We start from the raw sequence: 15,984 nt of genomic DNA on the forward strand, positions 1-15,984 counted from the left end.
TGTTTTTATCTTTTTTTCCTTATGTGAGAGATACGGTTTTGATTCCGCGAGAAGCACGTTGAGTTTTCTTTTTTTTCATGAAAGGCATGGTTTTGCTTCCGCGAGACGCACGTTTTACTTCCATGAGAGGCACGCCCATGCCTCAAGGAAACGAAAAAACGTGTTTTCTCTTCTTTTTTCTTTCTGTGAGAGGCATGATTTTGTTTTTGCGAAAGGCGTGGTTTGGTTTCATGAGAGTCACGACCGCGCCTCTCGAAAAACGAAAAAACGTGTTTTCTCTTCTTTTTTCGCGAGAGACACGTTTTTGCTTCCGCGAGAACCATAATTTTGCTTTCACGAGATGCACGGCCGTGCTTCTCGGAAACGACTTTCGAAAAGGTGAGAAACATGCTCTCATTTTGGTTTTTTGTCTGTTTTTTTGTGAAATAAAAGTTCGTCAAAACCTATCAACATAGGATTTAGTTTTGAAAATCTCGGGACGAGGAATCCAACAATGAAAACAGTTCGAGATTTGAACGCATGATTTAGGAGATAAAACATTTTGAATAAATGAATCTACGAAAAAAGAAAAAATTCTTAGGTCGCGACAAGCAGCGCACACACCACTTATCGCAATCAAAGTAGGTGAAAGTCATCTTTGAAAGGAGTACTCCTTAATTAGTGATTTCGCTATGTCTCGGAGAGCTCCTCACTGGCGCCTTATACGCAAGCACTTCGGTAGCAGCTCTCGCTAAAGATTTCTCCTCCCCCGCGTCGTATTGGGCTCTCACTGGAGGTTTTTCCTCCACCGCGTCAGATTGGGCCGGCCCACTTGCGCGAGCATAGCAAGTAAAAAAATAGGGAGATCATGGGCGCTGCTAGCCACCCCGCCCAGCTCCTATTCGCGGTTAGTTGTAGGAGCGCGACCTACTTGAGTCAGTTAAAGCTGTTTTTTTTATTTTTCTTCTCCATCATTTTATCATTTTCTTTTGCATTTTTTATTTGTTTCCTAATTTTTTCAGTTTTCTCTATTCTTTTGGTTATTATTCTATTATTTTTCTATATGTTAACAACATTTTTCATACACATATAAATTTTTACAAATTAAAAAAATTTATAATTCATGTTCAACATTTTTCTATACACATTTTTAATACTTTTCAAATGCTTGATTAACATTTTTCAAAAACAAGATTAATATTTTTTAATACATAGTCAACATTTTTGCTACACATTTCTAACATTTTTTTAAATGATTGATTATTAGTTTCAAATAAAAAGATTAATATTTTTTGAATACATGGTCAACATTTTCTCTATACACATTTAGCATTTTCCAAACACTTAATTAATAAATTTCAAATACTTGTTTAATGGGCGCCAGTAGATGAAATCAGCGCCCACGCACGTCGGTATGTGGGCCGGCCCAAGAACAAGCCGGAGAGAGATCGCTCATGACGCGCGCTTCCCCAGCTTCCCTGGTCATCATTTCGTGCTTGATCGGTCAACCATTGACCATTGACTTTGAGGGAAAAATCAATAATTCAGAAAAAAGAATTCAAAATAAAATGCTCACGGTTTTAAAAAAGTTCATTAAATTTTGCAAAAAGTTCATAAATTTGAATAAAAAGTTCATCAATCTTTTAAAAAATTCACAAAATTTTGAAAAGTCAATATAGGGAGATGAGAGGCAGCTGAGTATAATTTTTACTCCACTAACACCGATTGGGGATTGGCTAGGTCCTCGTTGGAGGAGTAAAACTAGGATTTTACTCATCTAATCGGTTATTAGGGATCGGTTAGAAATACCCTAATGCAGCAATTCATGGCTTTGGAAGCTCTGATCTGGTGGTAGAAAATTGCAGTTAACCGATTGGAAGCTCCAATGTAACAGGAGGAAGTCGTAGTTCATCAAGATGGACCCTTCAATTTGGGAGTACAAAGTTGCAATTCACCATCTTTTAATAAGGTCATAATAGTGTCAAAATGATGCCAAAGCAAAATAAAAGAGATGTTTCAGCTACTCACAATGGATAGATGATACTCAGGCCCGTATGTAGGCATATGCAGCCGGAGCGGTTGCACAGGGCCTCCAATTTTGAGGGGCCCAGAATCAGCGATTACTAGTACTAGTCAACTGATTTGGCACTAATTAATGCAGTTTTATATAAGTGTATATGTAAAAGGACTCACCCTAAATATTGGAAACGCCTCCAGGCCAACCTCACGTCTCTCTCTTGGTATTTGCGTTTCTCATTTTCACTGTACGTTGAGCGATCTGACCCCATGCATTGCCACACATCATGGTCTCCAACCTTTCTCCCCTCTAATTAGTTTCTTGTAGACATTTTTTTTGTTCTTTCTGATTTTTTTTCATTATTATTTTCATTTTGGCAACAAGTAAAGTCCTTTTTGATGATGTAAAATGTGAATTCTCTTAAAAATATTCTATCATCCGAATAGTTAATACAAAAAAGTTCAATTAATATTTTTACATATATAACCTAAATTTAATTTTGCACCGGGCCCAGATTTGAAAGGTACGGCCCTCACTGGTGTCAAAAAAATGTTCTTCTATTATTGGCCAGAGGGAGTATGTACTAACCGAGCACGCGGCAACACGTATTACAGCGACTTAGGGCATCTCCAGCCGCGCCCCAGGAAGGTCTTCCCAGGCGATTTTTTCGCGCCGGCGCCAAAAAAACGGCCCAGTCGCGCCCCCAGGAAGCCGATTTTCGCCGGCCTGGGCCGAAAACAGCACCGGCGGACCCAGGCCGAACCCGGCGCGCTGGGGGGCGCCCGGGGGCGCCGGGGCGAACTGTTTTGGCGCGAAACAGCCGCGGGCCCGCCGCGTCAGCGCCACGGCACCTCGTTTTCCCCCAACGGCCTCGGTTCCCGCGGGGAATCAATGCCAAGACTGCCGCCGGTCAGCCTTGCCATTGATTCCTCACGGGCGGCGCGTCACGGGACGGCGCGCCGACACCTCCCCTCCCTCGCACACGTACACACGGGTGTGGCGCGGCTATATAGCCGGTGGCTTGCACTCGCCTGTGCCCACACCAGCCCCGCCCCTCGCCGCCGCCCAGCTCCTCCCTCTCCCTACCTCTCCCGAGCGCCGCCGCCCAGCCCCTCCCTCTATCTCTCTACCTCTCCCGAGCCCGTCGCCATGGTGGAACGCTACCCCGGAGACGAGGCGGCGGCCAATGGCTTCAGCCGCCGTTCGCTCTGCGAACAGGAGTCCTGGCTCCTGTTCCAGGCGAACATCCCAGCGCCGTCGGACATGCGCGCCGGGCCGGCGGGGTGGAGGCTCAGCGCCGGGGGAGTGCCCATTCCCCTGTTGCCCGACGCCGTGGCGAGACCGAAGTACTTCGCCGAGGAAGTCGAGGTCGTGCGCGCCTCCCTCACCGACGCCCAACTCTCCCTCCCCCAGTACGCCGCCGACAACCACGCGGCTTGGGCGGCGTATTTCGAGCGCCGCCAGCAGCAGCGCTTGGCGTCCATCAACGGCGCGCCGGTGGTTGGCGGCCGGCAGAACAGCGAGGGGCGCCACCTGTGGTGGGGCGTCCCCGGCCGCACACTCGAGGGCGTGCTGACGTACCTCGAGGGCGGCAACGACCCACCGTTGGCGTACCCAGCGAGGGCGGCCGCCCCGGCGCAGCACCGACGCGCCGGGCCATGGGTGCCAAGGAGGTTCGGGTCCTCCTCCTCTTCTTCCTCCTCCCGATCTTCATCGCACTCCTCCGGCACTCCGGCCCTGCTCGGCGTCAAGGCCGAGCCCGCGGCGGAGACGCCGCTCGGCCGGCGCACTCGCAGCGCCGGCATCGTCATCAACGAGGGCGGCCGGCACGCCTACTCGTCGGCTCCTCCTCCGCGCTTCGTCAAGCCAAAGACGGAGTCAGGGCTCACACCGGTGAAGACGGAGCCGGGGCTCGCGTCGGTGAAGAAGGAGCCGGCCGCGCTGGTGACGACGGAGCTCGACGACGACGACGCGGCCCTGGAATAGGCGCGCAGGGACTCCATAGCGATGGAGAAGGAGCGCCTGGAGAAGGCGAAGGAGCGCCAGCGCGCCGCCCTGCTTCGCTTCACGGAGCGTCGACGCGGCCGCGACGAAGGCGGAGTCGTCGTCATCTGCGACAGCGACGACGACGATGACGATGCGCCGCCATCAGTCCGCCATGGCGACGCCGGGCAGGGGTCCAGCAGGGGCGCCTGCGTCAAGGAGGAGAAGGCCGACGACGACGATGGCGGCGACGGCGGCGACTTCAGCCAGTTTTTCCTTTAGATTAGTTTATGTATATGTGCTATGTAATGAAAATCCGCGAACTTCGCCGAAATGTGCCGAAATTTATCGTGTTTGACCGAAATTTATCGTGTTTGGCCGAATTTTATCGTGTTTAAGCCGAACTTCGCCGAACTTCTTTTATTTTAAAACGTGCATGGAGACGGCCCTGGGGCCGGCGGCTGGGGACCAACTCGCCCCAGGCCCAATTTTTGCGCCGGCTCACCCCCAGGCGGCGATTTTAGGCGCCCCCTGAGGGACTAACGGCTGGAGATGCCCTTACAAGTTACAAGCTAGCAAAGTTAGAACCAGCTACAAATTATTAACTTTAACAACTACTAGACCATAAAGGCACGCGTTGCCTCGCCCGTCCATTCTAAAATAATAATAATAGAAATATCTGAGTAATTTGAAAAGTTCAATTTATAGTGCTTCAAGTTCAGAACCATTGAGAAAGACTGTTTGATTTTGCTAGAGTACACTTTGTTTAACTGAGAGGCCACACGAAACGTTATACTCTCATATGCCAAATCCATCCTTGAGATAAAAGAATTTAAGTTCATCCTACTTACATTCTATTGCTTGCATACCTGCAGAAGAATAGTGATCTGCACAGGGAGCAGGTACCATAGGAAGTCACCACAGGAAGATGATGTAGAACAGACTATGCAGACATTTGCGTCAATAAAGATGATGTAGAACAAACTATGCACACATGACTCGCTGCAAAGAATCAAAATAGCGACTGCGTCATAGAAAGCGAGGCAAGGCCGAACAACTTACCTGTCTGATCGGTGAAAATCAGTAAACAAGTTACCTTGACAAAACAAAAGAGATACTGTAACCTGCACCGTACCATCCTCAGGGATCATGGTGTAGCAACCACCACTTGAGAAAAACACGCACGTACCCTTGAATAACCGGGAGGAAGCAGAAGGAAAAGGGGTTTCCAATTCCACCACATGTGTTTGTCTCCCATAGTCAGCACGCTGATAAGATTGGGATCCGGGCGGAAAGCTAAACGGCTGCGGCGACGACGGCACACTATCTTCTTCACCGCCGCTTCCCGGCCTGCAGCGAGCAACCAAATAGCCAAGGAGGCTACCGGCAAGCCAGCTGCTGGGTGGGTCGATGTTATGTGGGCGGAGGATGGTACATGGGAGGACAGACGATGGAGCGGACGTGGTAATCGGATATAGGACTCATTTTGGTAGGGCGTGCGGCGGTGAGAGAAGGCTGCCGCCACCACCGTCACAAGTTGGTTCACCCAAATCGGCGGCGAGCTGCACTCCAGCCCACGCGTGCTCTTTTTTCCGAGATGGATACATACATCCGTGAATTTTTTTTTTTTTTGAGTTGCACATACATCCGTGAATGAGAGAGCGCCCAAGTCGCTGTCCGGAGCAGCAGCCCATTAACGTTGGGCCGGCCGGGACGCACGAGTTGGAGTGGTAGAAACGGCTGTCAAGGTGAGGTGGGATGACAGGATGATCCGAGGCGTTGAAAGACCGATCGAACGGTTTGGAGCGTCAGATCGCTGTGCAAAGCCGTAGCTCACCTCATTATACTGTTTCTCAATGCCTACAATGAAGATGACACATGTAGGTACCACGAGACCGAATGACGAAGCAACTTCCACATCGGCAGAGGTGATCTGAGAAGAAATAGCACGTTACACGTGCCACGATGACTGACTAACTCGGCGAGCTGCGCAGCTGCAGATAAAATGCTTTTTTTGTTCGTCGGCTATACTTATTCTAAGGGGCACATGTATTGGATATCGACGACCTGCCAACTATAATTTGGCGAGATAAACTTTTGTATTACAGTTTCCAAACTTAGAGAAGCTATCAATCTTGTGTAGGCTGTATAAATACACAACGCATGGTGGCAATCTATCTCATCGGTGACACATCTTCCACTTAGTTTCGTATAAGGCTTAACTAGCGATCACTAGTAGAAAAATGGCCATTTGTCCCGGTTCATAAGGCCCATGTGTCCCGGTTGGGGAACCGGGACTAAAGGGTCGTTACTAATGCCCTTGGCCTTTATCCCGGTTCTTACACGAACCGGGACAGATGGGCCTCCACGTGGCCGCTGTGGCGAGTCCAGGCAGGAGTGCCTTTAGTCCCGGTTGTTGGCATCAACCGGGACCAATAGACATCCACGCGTCAGTTGTTCAGAGACTAGGGTTTTTGTTTTTTTTTTGAAAGGAGGGTGGACTTGGGGGTTTTGTATGGTTAATTAAGGTGTTTCATATATTATGTTAGGTAGCTAATTAACTAATTAATAGAGAAGTGTCCTCTCTTATCTCCGTGCTTGGTCGATGCTACGTACTATACGTATAGAGAGGCCCTCGACACGCTAGCTAGTAAGAAAATAAAGGAAACCATTAAGTACAGAAGTTCGTCATGCATACCGGGAGAAGTGATCGACCTCTCCTTCTCCGAGAGATTGGTCGAATAACAAGTTTTCGTATTATCTATCCGACGCTACTGGCTATATACATATACAATATGTAAGATCTGTTACAATCCCCTAGCATCTGAAATCAAGTTCCACATGGTATTCTCCGGCTTTATTGATGACGTGGTCAAGAAAGAATCCCGCTAATTCCTCTTGAATTGCTTTCATGCGATCTTCTGATAGGAGTTCATTCCGCATCTCCCACGTCTAATTTGAAGAAGGGGGTTGATAACCCACAAGTATAGGGGATCACAACAGTTTTCGAGGGTAAAGTATTCAACCCAAATTTATTGATTCGACACAAAGGGAGTCAAAGAATACTCTCAAGTATTAGCAGCTGAGTTGTCAATTCAACCACATCTAAAACTTAATATCTGCAGCAAAGTATTTAGTAGCAAAGTAATATGATATTAGTGGTAACGGTAACAAAAGGTAACAGTAGTAAAAGTAATGTTTTTGGTATTTTGTAGTGATGATAGCAATAGCAACGGGAAAGTAAATAAGCGAAAAACAATATATGGAAAGCTCGTAGGCAATGGATCGGTGATGGAGAATTACGCCGGATGCGGTTCATCATGTAACAGCCATAACCTAGGGTGACACAGAACTAGCTCCAGTTCATTGATATAATGTAGGCATGTATTCCGAAAATAGTCATACGTGCTTATGGAAAAGAACTTGCATGACATCTTTTGTCCTACCCTCCCGTGGCAGCGGGGTCCTTACGGAAACTAAGGGATATTAAGGCCTCCTTTTAATAGAGTACCGGAACAAAGCATTAACACATAGTGAATACATGACCTCCTCAAACTACGGTCATCACCGGTAAGTATCCCGATTATTGTCACTTCGGGGTTAACGGATCATAACACATAATAAGTGACTATAGACTTGCAAGATAGGATCAAGAACACTCATATATTGATGAAAACATAATAGGTTCAGATCGGAAATCATGGCACTCGGGCCCTACTGACAAGCATTAAGCATAGCAAAGTCATAGCAACATCAATCTCAGAACATAGTGGATACTAGGGATCAAACCCTAACAAAACTAACTCGATTACATGATAGATCCCATCCAACCCATCACCGTCAAGCAAGCCTATGATGGAATTACTCACGCACGGCGGTGAGCATCATGAAATTGGTGATGGAGGATGGTTGATGATGACGATGGCGACGGATTCCCCTCTCCGGAGCCCCGAACGGACTCCAGATCAGCCCTCCCGAGAGGTTTTAGGGCTTGGCGGCGGCTCCGTATCGTAAAACATGATGAATTCTTCTCTTTGATTTTTTTCTCCCCGAAACACAATATATGGAGTTGGAGTCGGAGAGGCACCAGGGGGGCCACGAGGTAGGGGGGCGCGCCCTAGGGGGGCAGGCGCGCCCCCCACCCTCGTGGACAGGTGGTGGGCCTCCTGGCCTTCATCTTTTGCAGGTATTTTTCATATTTTCTGAAAAATTGCTCCGTGAAGTTTCAGGTCATTCCGAGAACGTTTGTTCCTGCACATAAATAACACCATGGTAATTCTGCTGAAAACAGCGTCAGTCCGGGTTAGTTCCATTCAAATCATGCAATTTAGAGTCCAAAACAATAGCACTTTCCAAATAAAAATGAAAGCAGTTCTCGTGAGTGCTAAAGTTTCTATTTTTACAGCAAGTTCAACAAGACTTTCCCCAAGTCTTCCCAACGGTTCTACTTGGCAGAGACACTAATTAAACACAAAAAACACAACCAAAACAGAGGCTAGATAATTTATTTATTACTAAACAGGAGCAAAAAGCAAGGAATAAAAATAAAATTGGGTTGCCTCCCAACAAGCGCTATCGTTTAATGCCCCTAGCTAGGCATAACAAGCAAGAATAGATCTAGGTATTGCCATAATAGTAAGATAGATTGTTAAAACTCATTTCATATTTTGTACGTTCAGCAGAAAGTTTTCTTTAAGGCAAGCAAAAGTAATCAAAAGGGCTAAATTTGTCGGGACAAAAGTCTCCAAGATCAACCTTGGGAGGTATAGGTTCCTCCTTTGGTCCTTCATATTGCACAACCAATTCATCATTATAAGCATTCTTTTGACAGAACTTTGTGAGCCTATATTCAAGAGAATATCCCAATTCATTATCTCGAATAGCTAAATCATCATTAAGTTCAGAAATTCTATCAACTAAAACATTGGTAGGAACCCTTTTTCTAAGTTTTTTCATTGAAAGCAACATAGTCTAGAGATTGAAAACGCATTACTTCTTCTTGATCAAAGAGGATAGTCTCTATGGGAGGACGGCAAGCATCCACCCTATAATGTGCAAAGATTTCTTTGGCCTCTTTAATTATGAATCAAAACTCATGAGCCAAAAAGATAGTAACGGCACGCTTAACAGAAGAATGCTCAATATTAGAAAATTCTAGGAAAATCCTTTGTATAGAAGGATGCAAGTGCATGAATTGCCTCTCAAGTTCAACTACAAGCATGGCAATAGCGTCCGCCAGACTACTAGTTCTATGAAGAATAGAACTACCCATAGAAGGTAAAGCACCGGCACAAGTAAAGAAATCTTGAATAACTCCTTTTCCAATAATATTACCGCTACCAACACGAAATCTTTTTATATGTGAGATAGTGGGTTCTTTAGTAGGAGCATCAAAATTATTATCGACAGTGGTATCCCCAATTTCAGACATAGGGGCAGAAGGTAAAGAACTAGCCATAACGACAAGCAAGCAAACTAACACACAAGCAAACAAGAGCAAACAGGCAAAAGAGGCAAATAGAGAGGGAGGATAGAGAGAGAGGGCGAATAAAACGGCAAGGGTGAAGTGCGGGAAAGGAAAATGAGAGGCAAATGGAAAATAATGTAATGCGCGAGATAGGGATTGTGATGGGTACTTGGTATGTTGACTTTTGCGCAGACTCCCCGGCAACGGCGCCAGAAAAGAGCTTGATGTCTACTACACAACCTTCTTCTTGTAGACGTTGTTGGGCCTCCAAGTGCAGAGGTTTGTAGGACAGTAGCAAATTTCCCTCAAGTGGATGACCTAAGGTTTATTAATCCGTAGGAGGCATAGGATGAAGATGGTCTCTCTCAAGCAACCCTGCAACCAAATAACAAAGAGTCTCTTGTGTCCCCAACACACCCAATACAGTGGTAAATTGTATAGGTGCACTAGTTCGGCGAATAGATGGTGATACAAGTGCAATATGGATAGTAGATAATAGTATTTTTAATCTAAAATTATAAAAACAGCAAGGTAACTAATGATAAAAGTGAGCTTAAACGGTATTGCAATGCATGGAAATAAGGCCTAAGGTTCATACTTTCACTAGTGCAAGTTCCCTCAACAATACTAACATATTTGGATCACATAGCTATCCCTCAACAAGCAACAAAGAGTCACCCCAAAGTCACTAATAGCGAAGAACGAATGAAGAGATTATGGTAGGGTACGAAACCACCTCAAAGTTATTCTTTCCAACCAATCTGTTGGACTATTCCTATAAGTGTCACAAATAGCCCTAGAGTTTGTACTAGAATAACACCTTAAGACACAAATCAACCAAAACCCTAATGTCACCTAGATACTCCAATGTCACCTCAAGTATCCGTGGGTATGATTATACGATATGCGTCACACAATCACAGATTCATCTATTCAACCAACACATAGGACCTCAAAGAGTGCCCCAAAGTTCTACTGGAGAATCACGACGAAAACGTGTGCCAACCCTATGCATAGGTTCATGGGCGGAACCCGCAAGTTGATCACCAAAACATACATCAAGTGAATCACGTGGTATCCCATTGTCACCACAGCTACGCACGACAAGACATACATCAAGTGTTCTCAAATCTTTAAAGACTCAATCCGATAAGATAACTTCAAAGGGGAAACTCAATTCATTACAAGAGAGTAGAGGGGAGGAGAAACATAAGATCCAACTATAATAGCAAAGCTCGCGATACATCAATATCGTATCACCTCAAGAACACGAGAGAGAGAGAGATCAAACACATAGCTACTGGTACATACCCTCAGCCCCGAGGGAGAACTACTCCCTCCTCGTCATGGAGAGCACCGGGATGATGAAGATGGCCACCGGAGAAGGATTGCCCCCTCCGGCAGGGTGCCAGAACGGGTCTAGATTGGTTTTTGGTGGCTACGGAGGCTTCTGGCGGCGGAACTCCCGATCTATTGTGCTCATGGATGTTTTTGGGTATATGGAGATATATAGGCGGAAGAAGTACGTCAGGGGGGCCACGAGGGGCTCACGAGGGTGGAGGGCGTGCCCAGGGGGGTGGGCGCGCCCCCTGCCTCGTGACCTCCTCGCAGATGCCCCGACGTGCACTCCAAGTCTTCTGGGATTCTTTCCTTCCAAAAATGAGTTCCATGAAGTTTCAGGTCAATTGGACTCTGTTTGGTTTTCCTTTTCTTCGAAACCCTAAAACAGGGTAAAAACAGAAACTGGCACTGGGCTCTGGGTTAATAGGTTAGTCCCAAAAATGATATAAAAGTGTATAATAAAGCCCATAAACATTCAAAACAGTAGATAATATAGCATGGAGCAATCAAAAATTATAGATACGTTGGAGACGTATCAGGTTACTAGTCCCTGCTCAAGCTTAATCTCCAGGAGAATATAGTGGAAGCTGCGCACGCATGCATAACTCATCAATTACATTACTATAACCTCGCTCGAGTAATAAGGGAAACCGAATATGCACAAGATAGTAACACTCACTCGAAGTTGTAAGGAAAGAGTATTTTATCTTTGTTTTGATTTATTATCAATGATTTGAGCAAGTTGGCCTCAGCATCATCTGCGTTCTTTTCAACCTCAAATTGATCTATGAGAATTGTGTTAATGAACCCAATATCATACATTTCTGCTTTTCTGTACTCGACAATCTTCAATCTACACAATATAGTGAGGATAATCATATATACATGCAATGAAAGAGCTGAGCTATATATAGAGACTTAATGACAGAAGTAGTACTTATAGACAGTAGCAAGTGACCGTTAATTTATCGAGGGCCTTTTGATTGAACCACCGGAAGAACTCCTCAAATGGAACAGTCAACAAATCAATTCCAACGAGGTCGTGCTCCTCTTTAACTCTTAGATACAAAGTATCCGTCCCTCCAGACTCTCTGCAGGTTTTCATGTACCAATCATGGAATCTTTGCATCGTCATTGTTAGAGATTTTTTTATCTTTGACAAGAGGCTTCCCGTAATGGTATTGGTGTTCTTACACCTCCAAGAAATCATAATGTACATCGTCGGGCAGGTACTTCAAGGTTGCTATAACCGGGCACCATCCCCGGATCATTAGCGACGATATCGCTAGACACCTTGAGCGGGGGGCACGATTGGTCCGCTTGTTCGCCGAGCTGGGCAATTTTTTTCCCAACTCGTCGTTCTGCTAACCTTCGATCACTGATAGTATTTCCCGACTGCTCCGCTTCGGTATATACCTTTGCAGTAATGTGCTCATAGTTGTTTTTCAGCGGAAACTTTGGTGGTTTCCTCAGGGCATCGATAGTGCGCTTTGCTTTCACCCGGTCTACCTTCTCCTCCGGAGCTGGATGTCTCTTTGCTTTCACCCCTTCAAAGAAGTCCTTCACTTCTTTTTCCACGATCTCCGCATTTTCTTCCACGGTCCTCTCGTATGGTAACTTCTCTAGACGCTTGAGAGGTGGACCGAATCTGTATTGCCTCCCGCCTCTGGCTGTACTGTTGGACGCCGGAGCAGACGGAGCGGCTGCGGCTGTCTTCTTTCATGCTTGCTTATGAGGTGGAGGAGAAGGACTACGACGCGCCAGAGTAGCCGGGGCCGTGGCGGGTCTCTTCCGCCCTTGCTGGCGAGGCAGAGAAGGAGGAGGCTGGTGGCTGCTTGGGCGCGCCGACGCAGGCGGAGAAGGAGGCGGAGTGCCGCCACGCGCCGGAGAAGGAGGAGGCTGGTGGCTGCTCGGGCGCGCCGGCACAGGCGAAGAAGGAGGCAGAGTGCCGCCACACGCCGGATAAGGAGGTTGAGTGCCCTGATCACTCGCCGGAGGAGGAGGCGGTGGAGGAGGCGGAGTGCCCTGACTCGCTGGAGGAGGAGGAGGAGGCATCCAGTTTGGAAGGTTGATGAGCTCCTTCCGCCATAGGCATGGAGTCTTCAGACAAGAACCCAGCCAAGTCTCCCCGTCACCCGTAGGGTGGTCAAGCTGGAGGTCCTCAAATCCTTTTGTGATTTCATCCACCATCACCCTAGCATATCCTTCTGGAATCGGCCGGCAGTGAAAAGTTGCGCTAGGTTCAGGAGGTGCAACAGAGCCAACGGCCACCTTGACTTTCAATTCCATCCACTGCGTCATAAGGTGGCAATTCTAAGACTCCGTGATAGCATCCACGGGGTAGCTAGCAGGAGCCGTGAAGACAGGCTCCTGAAGTAGCTCCGTGGAATCCACGCTGCTTCTCCGCTGAGATGGCGGGGTAGCTTCGGGTGTAGCAGCTTTGGCAGGTCGCGTGCTGCGGGCCTCGTCTCGTTCCTCTAGCGCTTGTACCCTTGCGTGCAGCGCCTGTAGTTGGGTCAACTCCTTTTTTCTTCTTCCTCTCCCGACGTTTGTAACCGCCTGCATCGAGAAACCCAGCCTTCCACGAAAGGGAGCCTGGCGTGCCTCGTGTCCGTCCGGGGTGCTCAGGATTCCCGAGGGCCTCTGTGAGCTCGTCGTTCTCTCTGTTCGGAACGAACGTCCCTTGCTGCGCCTTTTTGATATACTCCTGAAGCTTCTCGATGGGTGTGTTCAGCTGCTCGTTGGTCCAAACGCACTTCCTTGTTACAGGGTCCAATTTTCCCCAACCCCGAAGAACCAAGTCCTGCAATGGTCTGGCCAGCGTCGCGTCTCTGGTTCGATCCCTTTATCAATGAGGTCATTCTCAGCCTTGTCCCACAACGGCTGAGCTTTCAGGTAGCCACCTGACCCCGTGCGATGGTGATGCTTCTTCTTTGCAGCATTTTTCTTGTTTGTTGCTGACATCTTCACTGCTCTCTCAGATTTCATTTTGGTGACAAATGCGGGCCACTGATCTTTGATCTTCTCAAATCGGGCGATGAATTCTGGAGTCTTGTCTTGGTCGACAAACGATGATTTCACCTCATTCTTCCACCTCCTGAATAGCTCAGCCATCTTCTTAAGAACATAAGCCTTGATCATTGGCTTTTTAACTGGATTCTCCGGATCCTCCTCTGGCGGGAAGGTGAAATTTTCCTGCAACGCGGTCCAAAGATCATCTTTCTGCCTATCGCTGACATAAGACACCTGAGAGTCTTTGTCCTTAGCCTTCAACCATTGCTCGATGCTGATCGGGATCATGTCCCTAACTAGAACCCCGCACTGAGCATTAAATTTTTGCTTGGTCCGGAGGGGTTCAATCGGTTGGCCAGCGCGATCAATTTCGATGATCATGTACCTTTCATCCGTGCACAACTTTCTCTTCGGGCCTCGTCTCGTTACCGACATGTTGCTCAATCCGGAGGGCTAGAAAAGAATAAAAAGAAGAGAGTTAATATGTGTACATACCAAAAACAATTAATGCATCAATTAGCTATAGTCAGCACATGCTTAATTAATTAATATATATACCTGGCCGGACTCCGTTCGGTCACCGGAGCCATCATCACGGTGTCCTTCCCCCTCCATTCGGTCACTAGAGCCATCATCACGGTGTCCTTCCCCCTCCAGTCGGTCACCGGAGCCGTCATCACGGTGTCCTTCCTCCTCCATTGTTTGATCATCGTCGTAGCCTGCTTCTTCATCCTGTCTTTCCAGACCGTCAGTGCATGTGTCGTTGAGAAACGACAAGACGACATCACTTCCGTGTGCGATTATCTCCCCCAACACTGCTTCTATTGCTTCATCTCGGGGGTGCGGATCCATAGTTTCTGCAAATATTTACAACATGGCAATTATTATTCAAACATGACAGATGGATATTGTCGGTGTCAAAACCGGCGGATCTCGGGTAGGGGGTCCCGAACTGTGCGTCTAGGCCGGATGGTAACAGGAGGCAAGGGACACGAAGTTTTACCCAGGTTCGGGCCCTCTCGATGGAGGTAAAACCCTACGTCTTGCTTGATTAATATTGATGATATGGGTAGTACAAGAGTAGATCTACCACGAGATCAGAGAGGCTAAACCCTAGAAGCTAGCCTATGGTATGATTGTTGATGTGTATGTTGTCCTACGGACTAAAACCCTCCGGTTTATATAGACACCGGATAGGGTTAGGGTTACATAGAGTCGGTTACAATGGTAGGAGATCTGTATATCCGTATCGCCAAGCTTGCCTTCCACGCCAACGAAAGTCCCTTCCGGACACGGGACGAAGTCTTCAATCTTGTATCTTCATAGTCCAGGAGTCCGGCTGAAGGCATAGTCCGGCTATCCGAACACCCCCTAATCTAGGACTCCCTCAGTAGCCCCTGAACCAGGCTTCAATGACGATGAGTCTGGCGCGCAGATTGTCTTCGGCATTGCAAGGCGGGTTCCTCCTCCAAGTACTTCATAGAAGATTTTGAACACAAAGATGGTGTCCGGCTCTGCAAAATAAGTTTTCCACATATTGCCATAGAGAGAATAATATTTACACAAATCTAATCTGGTGACGTATTCCGTAGTGCGACACACCACGGCCAAGCCTTTATCCAAATCGTTTCATTATCCCACCTCGGCGCGTCATGCGAGGCGACTTCCTTGGCACGTCTTGTCAAAGCAGAGATCTTGCCCCCCTAATTCCGGGATTCTCATCAATACGGGCGTGGGTAACCCAACCGCGCCTTTGATTACGGCGCTTGGAGATAAGCGAGTTTTACCAGGCTGGTGGGGACATGTAGTCGCGTCCACCCATATAAGGGGATAAGGATCCACCCTTTCACCCATGCCTTCTTCCTCCTTTGCCTAGCCATTCTTGCGCACTCGAGCTCTAGCGCCCAAGTCCGCACTACCATCTCAACCTTCTCTAGTCATGTCCAGAGCGGGAGGCAAGTGGATGGTCTCCTCCGTCATGGAGGGACACACCAAAAAGCTGAGGAAGGCCAGATATCTAGCTAGCGACATCGCGCAACGGCTTCCCGAAAAGGGGCAGCTCATCTCCACTCCTAGGCCCCATGAGAGGGTGGTATTCCTCCCCCATTTCCTCTGTGGACTGGGCTTCCCCCTGCATCCATTTGTCCGGGGGCTCATGTTCTACTACGGCCTGGATTTCCACGAT

This window comes from Triticum urartu, chromosome 5A (assembly GCF_056163025.1).
Source record: "Triticum urartu cultivar PI428250 chromosome 5A, HENAU_Tu73, whole genome shotgun sequence".
Lineage (NCBI taxonomy): Eukaryota > Viridiplantae > Streptophyta > Magnoliopsida > Poales > Poaceae > Triticum > Triticum urartu.